The sequence below is a fragment of the Acomys russatus genome, chromosome 8 (assembly GCF_903995435.1).
Source record: "Acomys russatus chromosome 8, mAcoRus1.1, whole genome shotgun sequence".
In the NCBI taxonomy this organism is placed as follows: Eukaryota; Metazoa; Chordata; class Mammalia; order Rodentia; family Muridae; genus Acomys; species Acomys russatus.
Genome location: NC_067144.1, coordinates 62,182,908 through 62,200,080, shown reverse-complemented (window position 1 = coordinate 62,200,080; position 17,173 = coordinate 62,182,908). Strand labels below are relative to the sequence as shown.

At 35.2% G+C, this 17,173-nt stretch overlaps 1 pseudogene; it reads right to left on the bottom strand.

Moving 5' to 3' along the window:
- The window catches only part of LOC127193020 (guanine nucleotide-binding protein G(I)/G(S)/G(O) subunit gamma-5-like), a 171,286-nt pseudogene extending 160,278 nt beyond the window's left edge, over positions 1 to 11,008 (bottom strand).
- Positions 11,009 to 17,173: the final 6,165 nt, after the last annotated feature.

The window sequence follows — 17,173 nt, the reverse complement described above, 5'->3', positions numbered from 1 at the left end:
ATAGTTACAAGATCTTCCTCATTTCTTCTGAAAACCTATTCTAAAATTCTATGTGCCATATAGAATAATGGAAGCAGTAGTCCCTCTCCTTAGTATTAATTCATGTGCTACTCTTCTCACAGTATGACAAAAAATATGACTGAAAGTACTTAAGAGAAGGAGTTTTTTTTTTTTTTTTTTTTTTTTTTTTTTGGCTCATGGTTTAAGAATTTTGTTCACTTTGATAAACAAAGCATGGTAGCCCAAATGAGGTGTCTGTCAAGACTGTCTTTGACACCTGGAAACAAGAAAATGAAAGCTGGATCTGCTCTTAGTTCCTCCTTTTTCTTTTTTACCATGTTAGTCTCTATTCCATGACAATCTCATTCATATTTGGCCTTGATGGCTCAGTGAATCATCTGAAAACATCTTCAGACATGTGCACAGAGTTTTGTCTCCTAGGTTATTCTATAAATCTTTAGGTTGACCACTGAAGTTAACCATCACAGAGAGAAAAAGCAAGATTACATATGACACATACTGTAATGTGAAAATGCACCCACAAACATAAAAAACAGGAATCAGGACAAAATAAATGTTTGGGGTATGCTTCCATGCATAAAATACATGCTGCGCAAGCATGAATCCATAGTCTAATCTTAAAAACCCACATAAGAGCTGAATGATCAAGTAAATCCATGGTTCTCTGAAAGCAGAGACAGGATATTCTTGGGAAAACATAGATAGTTACTTAGATATGCCAAATTTGAAAGTTCTAGATTTAATAAAAACCTAGTCTTGATGAATCAAAGTGAGTAACATTTGAGAAATATGGCAGGCAATGTCACTTTTGTACTCCCCTACAAATATGAACACATGCACACACATGCGTTTGTAAAAGAAAAAAGAAAACAAACAAACAATAAATACACCTGCTTACATAACAAGAATGATATTTACTTCTATAACCAGTTTCTTGGTTAGAGTTAGCATTCATAATCAACATCTACAAACAATAACATGTTTCCTTATATATCAGCCAAGTTTTAATTAAGAATTTTTACATGTCAATGAGATTGAGCTATAGGGAGATAGGAAAATGATTGAAGGTCCTTGGTAGCCACCTATTCTTGGACACTATTTGTGACAAGTCAAAAGCAGTATTTCAGAATTGGTTATGACTTAGCTTTGTTCATATTATCCTCTATTGAAAATGGCTAAACACCCTTTTACATAAGTATAAACACCCTTTGATTAACAATATCATAGAATTCTTTAGTGCAAACAACAAATACTTCCTGGAAGGAGGATGGCATCCTGTTTACAGCTTAAGGTCAAAAGGGATAAAGGAAAATGAACCATGAAAAGACAATGAAGTAAATAAATATTTTGCTAATGAACTACAAAACCCAGAGGGGCTATACCATGAAGCCACTACTCACAAATGTTCTTCAGCATAAGAGTTATTGTCACCTCCAAGTGCATTTTCCCAACTTTTTCCAGGAAAAGTTGCTTGTTTGCTTCTACTGTTATCTCCCTATGCAGTCACCAGGACAGCGTTTCCTCTCCTAGGTTCTAGCAAATTACCCTCAGTTTCTCATTTTTATCTTCTTTTTACTTTGGTATATAGATTAGACAAAGAACTAAATAAGATGAGGTGTCCCCCTGCCATCAGAAGGGTGACTTAAAAATGGTTAGCCTGCATAAATTGAATTGTAACTTCTCATTGGTCTTAATCACAGATTGTAAAAAGACGAGGAAATAAGGGATGATCTATATTATAGACAATCTCTTTTTCACCATGATGGTGGAATTGTTGTTCAATTTCTTTCTGTTTATCAGTTATCTGTCACTTGATGAACTCAGTAACATTGTCCTTTACCTTGGTTTAAAGTTCACAGAGAGCAATCTTTGCTTCTAGTTAAATAAAATCACAATTGTACATATGGGCAGAAGTCTTTCTCGCCTTTGGAGGTAATTAACAGATAATCCATATTGCTACAAAAATACGTGTTTGTTCTAAGCACCAGGACTCACATACAAAGCCAGAGTTACCTGATTATGGTCAGAGAGAATATCATCTAGCAGACACAGGTCAGAGGGGGTCACAGCAGTTCAGAAGTTGAGACAAGTTTATTGCAAGAAGTCAGACTTTTTATACCCATATAGTTGCCAGAGTACAGTGCTTCAGGAGCCATGAACTATCACTTGAAATACCTTTAACACATGCCTATGAAGGCAACTAGACAAAGATAATTCCATAATTCACTGCAGTTTATATTTCTAGATTCTACCAGTTCTCCTGTGATTATCCACTTTAATATTTAAATAAAAATAGTCAATATGATTTTATATGGCCAAACAAAGACAACTGTTATTTAGCCTTGATTTTTTTCCTATCTTATTTTTCTGTTGAATTGCCTTTCCAATAATCTCATAGTGGTGGCATAAGGACAAATTTGGAAGATAGGTGTCTTACCATGATCATTAATGTAACAAATCTGCTAACAATGGGTCAAAGCACATTGCATGAAAAAAATTGTGGAAAAGGTGCTGTAAATGCTGTTTTATTTTCTCAGATAAGGGGGTAAGATGAGAGCTGTATCTAAATTTTACAAATACATGACTTAGGCTAATCTCAGAGTGTCCTGTCTACCTATACCTATGCCTAGGCCTGGAAGCTTTAGACTCCTTATAATCTAATCTTCTAGAAACCTGGATCTTCAAGGCTTAAACTTCCAGCTTCCATTAGCAAACTTAGGTCTAGAATGATTTAAGTCTCTGATACTTAACGGTTGAAATAAGCTTACTCTTTTGAGTTCTTTCAGAACACTGCCTCGCTGGTTCAATTTAGCTGCTCTGGTTAAAAACTCTTCTCCAAGATGGCTGTTTCAAAATGGCTTCTCTTCACTTCTCACTGTATTGCTCCGCTTTGGAAAACTGTCTCTGAACTCCTAAAAATGAACTATACCAACCAACTTCACTCAACTTTACTGCAGCAAGCATCAGTGTACTGTACTCACAAACTCTACTGTACTATCTCCACAAACTCCATTGTTCTCTCTTTCTATAAGCTGCTCTTAAATAGCTTCTTTTCCCTGTCTGTTCTCATAAGAGTTGGGTGTATCCTATCTCTGACTCATTTTTGTCAATTCTTTCCCTGATTCATCACTTTATCTGCTCACCCTGGAATTAAATGTCATTGTTCAGGATTAAAGGTTTGAAATGACTTTCAACCAGAGGGATTAAGGGTGTGTATTCCAGCCAGAGGGATTAAGGGTGTGTATTAATGGCATGTCTGTATTCCAGATGGATCAGATAGACCTAGGGCTTGCCAAAACAACCATGTTGTTGGATTAAAATTCCTCTATGAAATGTTGATGAAAAATTGTCTCATGACATATTAGTAAATTTTCTTGTTGCCATGACAAAAACTAGATAAAAACAAACGAAGGAAGTAGGGCATTATTTTGGTTTATGGATAGCATAACATCTTATTACAACTTGATATGGCTGGCTGGTTGATATCCATAAGAAGCATCCCCTTTTCTTAAGAGAAAGGGAGGAACAGTAGATGAGCAGGAGGTAAGGTGTAGGGAATGACTGGAAGGAGAGGAGGGAGAAGAAACTGCAGTCAGGATGTAAAGTAAATAATTTATAATGAAATATGAGTACATAATATATTGTGGTGAAAAGAGACAGTGGTGTTTATGGTGCCAGTACCTTCAGGAGGAACTCTTCACATCTTGGCTAATCAGGGTGTTTTATAACCAGTTCAAAAGCACAAGAAACATATTTGTTTCTATCTAAATATAACCCAGTAAATCTGATTCATTTTTAACTATGGCTGTATGTAAATATTCATTCTCTTAAGGATAATAAAATCAGTGAGATCATGTATAAATTTTAAATTTTCATCACCAAACTAAAGGTTATTTTGATATTATTTCTAAGTATAATGATAAACACTTCAAAAAACTTTAATGTATATTCCAAAGTAATTATAAAGTTTTTATACAAGTAATATTAAATAAATGTTATAACTATATATGGATGATCAGTTACAGGTGTATAAATATACCTTTATAGTTGAAAAGAGTGTAGACTCAGAAACCAAGGTGCCTACTAGTACAATGGCAAACATTATACCTTAAAACTTTTAAGAAAACAACACCATTAGTTTTTTTAAAATTGAATTATGTATAAAATTTTAAAAATAATATTTTTTATTTTAGCTACATAGAACTATGCAGATATTATATTTATATTAAAATATATCTTTATATAACCATGATAATAAGTCTATCTGGAATACTAAACTTGCTAAGAGGCTTTGTTGCAGTATAAATGCAATACAGGTAGAAACTGCACTGAAAATTCCATAAGCTGGTGGTTGTAATGAATAACAGAGACTCCACCAACTCCAAAATCTGTTACTCACAAGAGAAAAAATGGTACTGATGGGAGGAGAAGTAGAAATTCTAATACATTTTTATCCTTAAGGATTAGAAGACAAATGGATCTTTCAGCTCTGCAAGTGAGCACAACAAGCAATCCAAAAGTATTTGGGTAAAGCAGTTTGTAGAATCTGTCCCATTTGTCACAGGAATGAGTAGTCAAGGCTCAGCAAAATTTGAGTTATCATTCAGCCCCAGGGTCAGTGGCCATGTGCTCAGAGAATACCTTAAGCTTAAAGGGAATTCATATCCTCCAAGGCCATCAGCAGTATCAGCTTCTCTAAATTGTCAAACTTTAGCTTGCAATTGTTTTTAAAGAAGCATAAAACCAAAGAGGAAAAGTTTACATACTGTCCTACACAAAGTATATACATGTTTCTATATATACACACATATATAGATAGATAAAAATATACTTATGAAAATATACATAGTATCCATTATATTGTAATACTATATATATATGTATATATATATATATATAATCAGTGTATTATTTTCATCATTTTCTATTAGAGTAACTGAACCATGCAACTTAAGGACAGAAAGTTTACTTTGATTCACTGTCTCATGGGATATAGCTCAAGATGGTCTGGAGGTGTATGAGCAACTGTGCGAAGTGGCTGAATTCAGGAGCCAGAAAGATAAATTCTGGTTCTTAGATAAATTTCTATTTTCTTTCTTTTTATTAAGCCAGAGACTATAGCCCATAAAGATATGGATCTTCCATGCTAAGTTCAAGGTCATTGGAAATGTCTTCATAGACTTGTTTAGGGCTGTGTCTCCCAAGGATTTCAAAATACAGTTAACTTGAAAATGAAATTGAACCCTCATAGGGACAATGGATGCTTTGTTAACTTTCTTGACAACCAACCACATCATATTAGAACCTATTATTTTACTCCTAGTATCTAAAGTATATATTATTCTCATAAGGTAAATAACAGTTAATCTAGATCCAAAGTCAACTTTGTCCAATATTTTTCAAAACTCTTAAGTGTTAATTTTCTACTGACTCAATCTGTTCCTGTGAAATGTTCTAAAAGGAAACAATATACAAGTTATTATGTATGTCCAACACAATAATACATTATATAAATAAGATTTCTGGTTCAAAACGGAAGAATAGGTTTAAAGTAAGAAGAGACTTGATACCCTATGAGCATATACAGGGAGAGGAGGTCCCCCTCATTCACAGTCATAGGGGAGGGGAATAAGGGGAAAATGGGAGGGGGAGGAATGGGAGGATTCAAGGGATGGGATAACAATTGAGATGTAATATGAATAAATTAATAAAGTATTATTAGAAAATATTTGACCCAGATAAGACTGGAATGCAGAAAGGAAAATACTACATCCTCAGTTTCATGTCTTTCAAGTATTTTGGTCAAGTTAGAAGCCTAGGTCTCTCTTATTGACATTAACTACTGTAAGAACTGCCACTATTTTCTCTATGCCCATAACCTTCTTCACCAAAATGCACACATTTTATTTTCATATTCTTTTGCTTTGTCACTCTGGAGCTCACTAAGAATACTCTGAGCAGTAACCATGGATTTATTGCTATTTGGAAAATTTACCACAAAATAATTAATCTATTGTCTTTGAATGCAATGTTATTCAAAATTCCAAGATATAGACAAAACTTATCCACTACAGAACACAAATACTCTTAGGCCGGTTTCATCACAGTGCTTTTTTTCTTCCTGAAACCCAAGTCTTCTAAGTTTTAATAAACATTCTGTTTTTCCAAATTTCTACCCACATCTTCAAACTCTTCCTCATTTCCCAGGTAGGATCAGATGGCTAAGAAGAGCATGGTCAGATTCCCACAGCAAATATATCACTCCTTACTTCCAACTTTCATGTGATTTATAAATGTAAAATTGTTTCTATTTTAGAAATTATGTATTATAAATTTGTTTTTATTTACTCTGATGAAGGTATGAGAGCCGATCTCAAGCTTTATGAATACATGGCTTCAGGTCATCCCCAGGCATAGACCTAGAAGCTTTGAGCCTCCTTGCAATCTAATCTTTTGCAAGGTCTGAAGTTGAAGGCTTCAGCTTCCAGCCTCCTTCTGCTAACCTTGGTTAGAATGATTCAGCCTTTGAGACTTACTGCTGAATAAACTCACCCTTTCCAGTGCTTCTAAATTCTGGACGGCTGAATATGTTAGCTCAAACTTCTGTCCACATTGACTCAAATTGGCTTCTATCTGCTTCTCACTGAGTTGCTCAGCTTGGAAAAACTGCCTCTGAACACCATGAACTGAACTACACTGTCGGCATAAACTAAACAGAACTGAACTACAAGAACTCAACTGCAATCAAATGCATTCAACTGATCTGTGTGGAACACAACTTGGTCTCTCTCCAAACACTACTCTTAAGAGTTGGGCATATCCTAGCTATGACGCATTCTGTCAGATCTTTCTCTAATTCTTCACTTTGTCTATTACTCATTTAGAAGTCGTGTTTTGGGAATAAAGGTGCATACTAAGGGTGTGTCTTTATTCCACTAAGAAGAATTAAAGGAGTGTTCAAAGTTTGTGTCTGTATTCTAGCAAGATCACACAGATGTAGGTCTTTGGATGTGATCTCTTGAGAGAGTATCCATGTTGTTGGATTAAAATTCCCCACAATATACATTGCAGTAAAGTTGGATGTACATGAGTAAGAAATGTACTCAATAGTTATTTTTTGGTGCTGAAATATTTCATTCTATTATAGTTATACAGCATGTAATTTTGTCTTATCAAAATTACTCTTTGAGGACATAGTGTATCTTTCTAAAGCTATGTTTTGGTGAAAAATAAAACGTGTACGCTCTCATGAAATTTTCTGGGTTTATCAGTTTGAAAAGTATGTATGCTTACTTCATTTAAGCAAAATGGAAATACAGAAAAAAGGCTCTTTACTTACAGTTCTCTTTATCAATTCTTAGATAATTACTTATAACATAATTTCCACTCTTCTTCCCATAATCTCCTATCGCACTAAACATTGTTATTCTAATTCTTTAACAGATTATCTTCCAGCAACTTCTTAGTCCCCATACTTTTATAATTTTCTCTCCTTCTTCTACAGTATTCCATGATTCTTAAGTATTGGTTTTGTGTTTTAAATGTAGCTATTGATGGGAGCTGTCACCTGATCAGTGTATTTGACTAGCTGTGTCTTTCTAATAATCTCTGTATATTGGGAAATGAAGCTTCTTTCAAAGGATATTAGAGATGTATTTTTTAGTGCCAATAAAGACAATAATTCAGAACACTAGATTTGGAAATGGGAAGCAGCATGTTCCCTTTGTGTTCCTTTCCTTCCACTATCCTAGGGTAATCTCCCACAACCATTTTCTCATTATCCTTCCATGGAAAGTGTGTCCTACTATTCTCCTGTCTGGCTTTCTGGTCTCCCCTACTACCTCTCTGTGGCCCATTTCCTGGTATTTTATGATAACTCTGTATTAACCACTGGCATCTAAAGATCTAAATCTAGCATCTACATATAAGAATAAAAAACTTGTTATTTGTCTTTCTGTGCCTGAGTTAGGTCATTTATTTATTTTGTCAAAAAAAAAAAAAAAAAAAAAAAAAACTAAAGTTTAATCAGATTTTTACAATAGATTTTAAACAACTTCCTAATGATATGAGATATTTATTGTTATTTTAGTAGAAAACAAAATAAAAGAGTAATGTAATCATTTGTTTATATTTTAAATTTATGTGAGCATCAAAATGCAGAGTTAATATCATTAAACTACATAATGTGTGTGATGCAATATCATTTAAATTTTGTTTCCTTAGAGGTTTACATTTTTCACCATTTTCTGTGGGTTACATACATTTATATTCTACACATTTTATATAATCAATTCCTTGAGAAATTTATGTGTGGAATGCCAGGATTTTGTACCAATTTCTTACAAGGAAAACAATGAAAAGAATCAGATAGCAACTTTTATTTTCTTGCAGCTTCAATCATCGGGAGCCCTGTTTTCATTCCTGGCAATGCCAACTTCTATTACTTTTGATATAGAAGAAAACAATTCAATGCTTTTGGAATGAACATGACAAAACAGTTGGCTGGCATTTAATGGGTAAGACCAATTCTAAGCCATTTTATATACACTCTCTTCCTTTCTTTCAGACTCTTACAACAGAATTGGTTTTTTACCTACCTGAAAAGAAAAGAAAATTTTGTCAGCTACTCTAATGAACATGAAAATCCCTAGCTGAGAATGCCTGGTCTTTTTGTGTGCTTCATATAAATCTCTGAATGTTCTTCAGAGCTACTAATGAGTCAGATTGTTTTTTACTTATAAGCTCCATACTTATATCTTTACAAAATATTAACAATTTTAGCTTTCAGATTGTGATAAAAACACTTGATGTAATTTTCCATCTTGCTTTTTTAGGTACAAAAGTGTGAAACACAGTGTTACGTATCTTATTTTTTTTTTTCATGAACTTTACTGTTTTGAACAAGATATTAACCAAATATAAGGTTCGTATATCTGATTGACCTTTAGAATAGCCATTCTGAAGATGTAGAATTTTACATTGTATTTTATATTTTCCTATCAAGTATATTTGTATATATTTATCCAACACCAAAAAATTCCATGACAACTTAACTAGAAAAACAATTAAATTTATAACCCCTATCATAACTTGTATATATAACTGTGATCTAGTTTGTTTTAAAAATATTCTCCTGGGCTCAGCAGTTATTACTGTGGAATATGCTAAATATAACATTTCCTATTTTGCTTTTAGGAGAAATAGAACAAATTGATATAGTATTTACAATAATTTACTAATTGTATAGGTGACAGGCTCATTTACATTTTACTTGTCATTCGTTGATACTCATACAAAAATGAGTCGGAGGATAAGAGTTCTTTCTGGCTATCATGAGGAACGGAGGTCAAATACTCAGATCCATATTAAAATCAAAGTGTGGTTATTGACATGCCTACAAGAGCAACAATGTGGAGGACAAACATAAGAATATATTTATAATTTCCCAGCTAAAAATAAATGAACTTTTATCTTGAAAATTAACTTACCAAAAATTGCTTTTAAGAAACAAGTACATTAAAGGAATATAAATAATCTGACATTCTGTTACTAAATACAAACTACTCGTCAATTCATAAAAGTTAATTTTGGTTATGTTCCACTTTCACATATATATATTGGTAACTATTTAATATCTACTAAGATATATATGTATATAATTTTATAATCCTTTAAGTAGAAATAAATGCATCTAGACAATTTTGCATCTACGTACATTTGTAATCTTTTCATACATATATATATTTTACAATAATTATATTAGGTTAAATATACCTATAGACCATGTTTTTATCATTTCTTTTTGGTGAAATTTCTACCAAATCTCACATAAAGGAGAAGTATAATATAATCTTTGAAGGTGAGTAGAGGAAAGTTTGGGTTACTGGACTGTGATAAAGATGCCTCTAAGTCGAGCTGGATGGTGATACTCTAACTAGATTGTGCCTGTTCTATAAAAGTTGTTTTTATTTCCTCAGATTAGGATATGAGCTGAGAGTCATTCCCATGCTTGCCTACCTCTTTCTGAACTGTTACTGTCTTGTTTAAATCAGCCATTCTTGCCTAAACTCTTTTCCAAACTGACTGATTCAAACTGGCTTCTCTTGGTTTCTTTAGGCCTCAAACCAACTCTGGCCATATGTTTTAATCTTCTGCCTCCTTCTCATTCTCTGGTGTACTGAGAATTTAGCTTCTTTAAAAACCAGGTATGCTATGTGACTATGTTTTTGTTTTAATCCTAGGTGTGGCATAAGAGGCTGCTTCACACCAGGTAATTGTGATTTACCTCCTGTACTTTTCAGGGGTGTGATCGTTTCCAGCTAGTTCTGGTATAAACAGGAAAGCTCTGTGAGGGCCTGTGGAGACTGTGCCTTCCCTTGCTGTTTCTGGTTGCTTTGTGGTTTGGGAAGTGGTCTTGAGCAAAGACACAACAAGAAGTTGGAGATTTCCTGACTAAGAAGATTGGACTTGCCCTAAGGAACCCAAGGGCCCTAATCAGCTACTTCCTACCTTTGAGGAAGTAGCCTAAAGAAGTGTAAACCCTCTTTCCTCTCTAGTCTGCTTAGAGTGGAGAAGATTTTCTTGGAATGTGGGCAGTATGGTCATTTGGACTGTGGTTTCAAATTGCATTAAATTAGAAAGAGGAAAATTCCAACTGAGTACTTAGGAATAGGATGTGTGGAAGGAATTAAGGTGGAATAAGGGTTGGAAGTGTGGTATATACAAGAACCCAAGCTAAAAAAATAAGCCAATTCTCCAGCTCATTTTCTTTTCCCATGTGTTTAGGTTTTTCTCTCTGCAAAACTGTCTAGGTAAGAAACTCTCAGTAAAATCTCCCCTTTTCTCTGCCTGTGTTGCTCTTAAGTAACCTCTCCTCCTGCCCTGTTCTCTTGAAAGTTCAACATATCCTATCTTTGACTCATTATGTCAAACCTTTATCTGATTCTTTACTTTCTCTGCCCTTCAAGTACATGTCACTTTCAAGCATGGCGGCTTCCTTTGGCAAACTAAACTGACTTTCATTGTTTGGGATTTTGAGTGGAGAGTGTGATACGACTTTCTCACGTACTCTGGTGCCTCACATTTGACCATGTCCCCTGGAGGGGGAGACCTGGTGGCACTCAGAGGAAGAACAGCAAGTAGCCAAGAAGAGACTTGATACCCTATGAGAATATATAGGGGGACGTAATCCCCCTCAGGAACAGTCATAGGGAAGGGGAATAATGGGAAAATGGGGGGGGGGCGAGGAATGGGAGGATACAAGGGATGGGATAAACATTGAGATGTAACAAGAATAAATTAATAAAAAAAAAAAGAACTCTGAAAAAAAATAAAAAATAAATAAAGGTTTGTACTAAGAGTGTGTCATTATTCCTGCCAGATAATAACCTAACACAAAGTATGTCTGCATTACAGTCAGGCCACATAGACTTAGAAGGTCTTTGGATGTTGACCCCTTGGCAGAGCAGCCATGTTACTCAATTGAAATTCCTCTACAATGTGCAATGACAGTGATTTTCTGGAGTCCTGCACTCTTTTACTGCAATTGCTTTGACAAATTAATGAATAAATTGCTTTCAATACTGAGGCAAAATAAGGTAAGTTTGGTTTTTCCTTTATAACCTCAGTAATTTTCTCTTATCCACCTTAAATAGTCATAGGAAAAATAACTATTTGGCTAAAGTCATACACCTAAATAACAGTTTTTAAAATAAAAATCTATTCAATAAATCTGAAAGTTTGCCTGCAAATACACACACAGAAAGAAAGAAAGAGAGATGAGAATAGACAGGAAGGCAGCAACAGAAAGACAGAATAAAGAATAGTAGAATTCTGATATTATTTTTATTTATATTCTCAATTGTTGCTGAAAATGTAAAATAAAAATATAAACATCACATACAAACACATGAAAACAAAAATTTTATATTTGAAGTAATATGATTAATCTGTTTCAAAAATAAAAGCACGTGTTAAGTTATTTAGATGGTAGTCTGTGATAATAGCCTTTAGTATCTGTGATCTAGTTTGTTGCAGGGGGAAAAGCCTTCTGTTTGGCATTCAAATTACTACAATTTAAATTTTTTTTCATGATTTTATGTCAACTATATTCCAGTTGATGAATCATATTTATGGCTAGCAAACATTATAATAGTATGTAACTATATTCCTTCTGTAAAACAGCTGGCTAGTTATGTAATGTATCACGTACACATTCATATGTAGTAACACCTGGATAGAGATGGTTGTGGTCATAATTTTGTGAGGTATAATGTTTGAATATCTGTTTCCATCAGTTTCTGGATGAAGTCTCTCACAAGACAGTTCTGCTAGGGTACTATCTGCAAGCATAGAAGAGTATCATTAGGAGTGACAGGTGGTCGCTCACTCCCATGGGGCGAGTCTTAAATTGCTCTAGTCATTGGTTTATTCCTCACTCAATCTCTGCTCCTTCTTTATTCCTAATTTTTTGTAGCTAAGACAAATTCTGAGGCAAAAGTTTTAGTGGTGGGTACATGTCCTCCTCACTCCTCAGGAAGTCCTACCTGTATACAGGAGGTGGTGACTTCAGGTTCCGGATCTCAGCTAAGGTCTTCCCCATAGATTTCCAGGAGCCTCTCCTGGCCCAGAGATGCCCCTCCAACAGCGATTTCTGTCCTTTTTCTCAATCACTCCCTCTACCCCTGTCCCTGCCCTCCCTACCTACCCCACTTACCATTCCCACTCCCTCTCCCACTCAGTTCCTTGTCTCTATTTACTTCAGATGTCTAATTTTATTTCCTCTTCAGAGTGAGATTCAGGAATCCTCCCTTTGGTCCTCCTTGGCTTCTTTTGTTCTGTGGTTTGTAGCATGGTCATCCTGAACATTATGGCTAATATTTGCTTATATGTGAATATATACCATGTGTGTCTTTCTAGGAGCCAGTGTCATTGTTCTGTGGAAGAGCATTTTTTGGGTATATGCTGTGGAGTGGTATAGCTGGGTCTTGAGGTAGATCTACTCCCAATTTTCTGAAAAGCATCCAGATTTATTTCAACACTGGTTGCAGAAGTTCACTCCCCACCAGCGATGCAGGAGTTTTCCCATTGCTCCACAGCCTCACCAGCATATGCTGTCACAGATTTCAGTACATGCACTTACTTGGACTTCTAAGGGTAAAATGTATTCATAGCAAGCAGCTTGTACAATTGAAAATAAAACAAAACCAAAGAAACAGATAGGAACAAACAGCCTTTATAATTTCCCTGCTCCTGTTTGCTCATGTTCCACCAGTTTCATCGAGGACTTCTAGAGACTTTTCTAGCAAGACAGTTCACTTACTATTCAGAAGGAATTCTGTGCCTTAATAAAATCCTACTGACTATACTTGAAGTGTGTTCTAAACCCTGAAGATGATGAGTGCTACTCATACACAGCCATATGCTGTATAAAGCCAATGCATAGGTCATAGGCATATGAAAATATTTTATTTATCCCACATGAAGACAGGCAGATACTCTCCTGATCTTAGTGTTATATCAAACCACAGAAAAGTAGTTTATTAAAGAAGATTTGTAGTTATGAATAGCTATAGATTATATTATATTTGCATAAATGTGTACAATTTATTAATTGATACCTGGCTAACTAATATTTTTCATTTATCCTTAATAGTTTAAAGACTCAAGGCAATCTCTTAATTCTAAATGCCCATAAAATTTAGAAAGGTATTTATTTATTCCTCCATACAATTACACCAATGTATCATTATTCCAAAAGGAAATGATTGTCAATAGTAATAAAGTTCTGGACCAAGATGGACCTAAATTCAGCAGGGAAAACATAAAATTCTCTAGCTCTGTGTCAGAGGTTAAAGGGCTTAGAAGGCTCTGAATTTCATGTCCCTTTTTCGGGCTCGTTCTATCTCCTGTGTATAGGAGTTCTTGCCATGTATGTCACGGCTCTAGTTTCTCCAGTATCTTGGGAACTCCAATGTAAGCTGCATATCACTTCTACCTCTTCATCAATGGCTTCTCAGGACCTCTTGCCTTCTTGTGAAATTCACAGAGACTCCTCTGCCACATATTGTCTGGTTTCAGTCACTCCCTGATATCACAGAGGAATATTCCAAGACATCTAATCTTTCTTGACTCTAAAGCCAGTATTATATGAATTAATGCGCAGTACTTGACAACTAGTTTCTGATAGAACCTGGCCCCCTAAAACATTTTCTCAGCCACTTCTGATGGATAATAGAAATTTGTAGAAAATTTTTAATCAAGCAACATGACTGCTCTGGCAAAGAATCACATCCAAAATCTTTCTAGGTCTATATGATCCAGCTGGAATGAAGACACACTCTTGATTGCAATATTATCTGGCTGGGATACAGATATGCCCTTAGTACATAAGTACACAACTTCAAGACCAAACAATGAAGGTAATATTAGTTTATGGAAGGAAAAAAACATTTTTAAAAGACATGTCTAATAGGGGGGAGACAAAGTAATGAATCAGAGAAATATTTGACAGAATGAGTCAGACATAGAATATGTGGGTGACTCTCACCAGTCAGAGAAGGAAAGAGAGGCTACTTAACAGACGTACAGGGAGAAAAAGGGGGCGCATTTTTACTGAGAGTGTTTACCAAAAGTTTTTACCTAGCATTTCTAATTGGGATAGTTTTACAGAGACATGTTGCAGATAGAACAAACTGTTCACAGGTGAAGACAGACAAAAAAGAGAATGAAAAGGGCCCAGAAGATTAAACATATTTCCAGAATAAGTTTGAGGCCAAGCAGAGCAATTCAGTCAGGAGCCAAGAGAAATCAGTTTGAATCAGCTTGTAAAGGAGATTAGGCAAGAACACCTGAGTTGAACCAGCACATGAGAGTTAAGAAACAGAAAGGCCTGAGAATGGCTCTCATCTCATCCCCTTGTATGAGGAAATAAAAACATTTACAGAAAATGATTTATGCTCTTTTCCACAAGCTTATCTTGTTGAGGATTTTCCCTGAGGGAGCCATACTCTGTATTCCAATTCAGTTTTGTCTTCTATTTAGTGTGAGGATTGTAAATGATAGCAATTTCTCCTCCAAAACAAGCCTTAGTTATAACACTAAGGCAAACAGTGTCCCCTTTTCTTTCTCAATATTGTATTTTTTAATTTTCTGCCCAGTTTTCTCATTTTCATTGGAGTCCTATACAAAAATGATTGCTAATGGTTACACAAAAGAGTCAATATTAGGCTATCTCAAAATTGTCTCTATCAAGGAAGTTAACCCATTGCTTTTAAATTTATCTTAAGGCAAAATCTTAGGTGAATGGCAGAATGCCATTTTATTTGCCAAAAGATCATAAGCAGTGTCTCCAGGCCAGTTGCCTGGAATACCCCTCTAAAACTTCTTGATAGGATGTTGCAAAACACACGTTGCCCATAGCACTATTGTCAGAGACTCTACTAAGATGGGCTGTTAGTACTACTTATATCATTCTATGATTTTCTTGTTAAAAGTTACAAAATCTTCCACATTCCTTTAAAACCCAGAATGCTCAAGCTCTTGAAGCAACAATCAACTCTATGGTAACATCATCTGTCTTAGGTCCTTTTCTATTTCTGTGATAAAACACTAACTGAGACAATTTGTAGAAGGAAGGGTGTATTTAACACGACAGCTCCAGAAGGATGAGAGCCCATCACTATCACAGAAGAGAAGCACGGCAACAGGCAGATGTTGCAGATGGAACATTGCATTCAAGGCGCACATCCTGAACCACAGTGGTGAAGTACAAAAAGTATACTGGGGATGTCTGAGGAGTTTGAAAATGTCAAAGCCTGCCCCAATGACGTATTGCTTCCCCATAGGCTACATACCATAGGCTTCTCCAAATACCACCAACAACTGGGAACTAAATGTTCCAGTGCCAACACATCATAGGAGACATTGCTGTCAACCCAGCATTGATGAAAACTTCAGCAACTTAGACCTTTAATAAAAATTTTGGTGTTGAATTACATTTATTAGAGATCTCTTTGCTCTTGTTTTCCTTGTTTCTCCCATTTATCTGTCCCATTTCTATATATGTGTGTATTGATTTGGTATTCTTTTTTCCCTACCCTCTCTAACAGATTCTTTCCCAGACACTACTTTTGGCCTTGATTTATTTCAATCTTAGTCCTGTGGGACCATTGCATTGGCACAATGTTTTGGAGTCTGGTAGGCGTTATTCTTGGAAACCCAAGTGAAATAATATTTCCCATCTCTCATTCACTGTTCAATAACTGAGGAATGAGTGGTAGGGACCCTTGAGTCTTCTTTCCTCCATATATGTCTTACTGTTGAGGGTCTCATTTTTCTTTCAGACCCAGAGATTTCATGACTGCAATGGTTGTATCTTGCAGACTTCTCTCTGTCCTTCAGATCATAGTTTTTTCCCACCTTGTCATTTACAAAGGATGGCAAAGGTGCTTTGCTTAGGTCTGGATACCCATTAAACATAGAGCTCCAACACCTGGATTAGTCATGAGTTCTGTATTCACTGACATTCACTCCAAGGAAAAGAGTCTCTGAAAAAGTCTGAGGGTAGCATTTGTCTTGCTCCTTTTAAAGTAATTCAAGTTAAGGTTTCTTTCCATGAATGCAAATGAGCCCAACTAATACATAGCTAATTTGATCTACATAGAACATTAAAATGGAAAATGGTGCTTAATCAGACAAATTACCAATGCATTGATTTTATTTATCCTGTTAATTAAATAATTAGACCCACTTCCTTGTCTCCTTAACTGGTGTTTAGTCTCTAGTCACTCTGTGTTGCATTTGTTCTCTTTCCTCACTATTTTCCTTTAATAATATTCATTTTATGCATTTTACTAAAGTTATACCTAAACTCTAAAGTACTCTACATTTCTAGTCTTCTTTATTTATATCCTTTAAGGACTAAACATTGTTTGTCTTTTCAATTGTGTATACATTATTGTTATGAATGTTTAGTTCAATAAGTAATCACTCATGGAAAGCAGTTTGAGAAAGCGAGAACATTGCGAAGAATGTAAATCTTATGTAGATTCAAGACCAGAGCATAATGGAAGGGATTAACATACATGAAACAGCCTGTTCTGTGTCATCTCCTTCATGCCCTGCTCTTGTCTTCTTTCTTAGTATCTCTCTC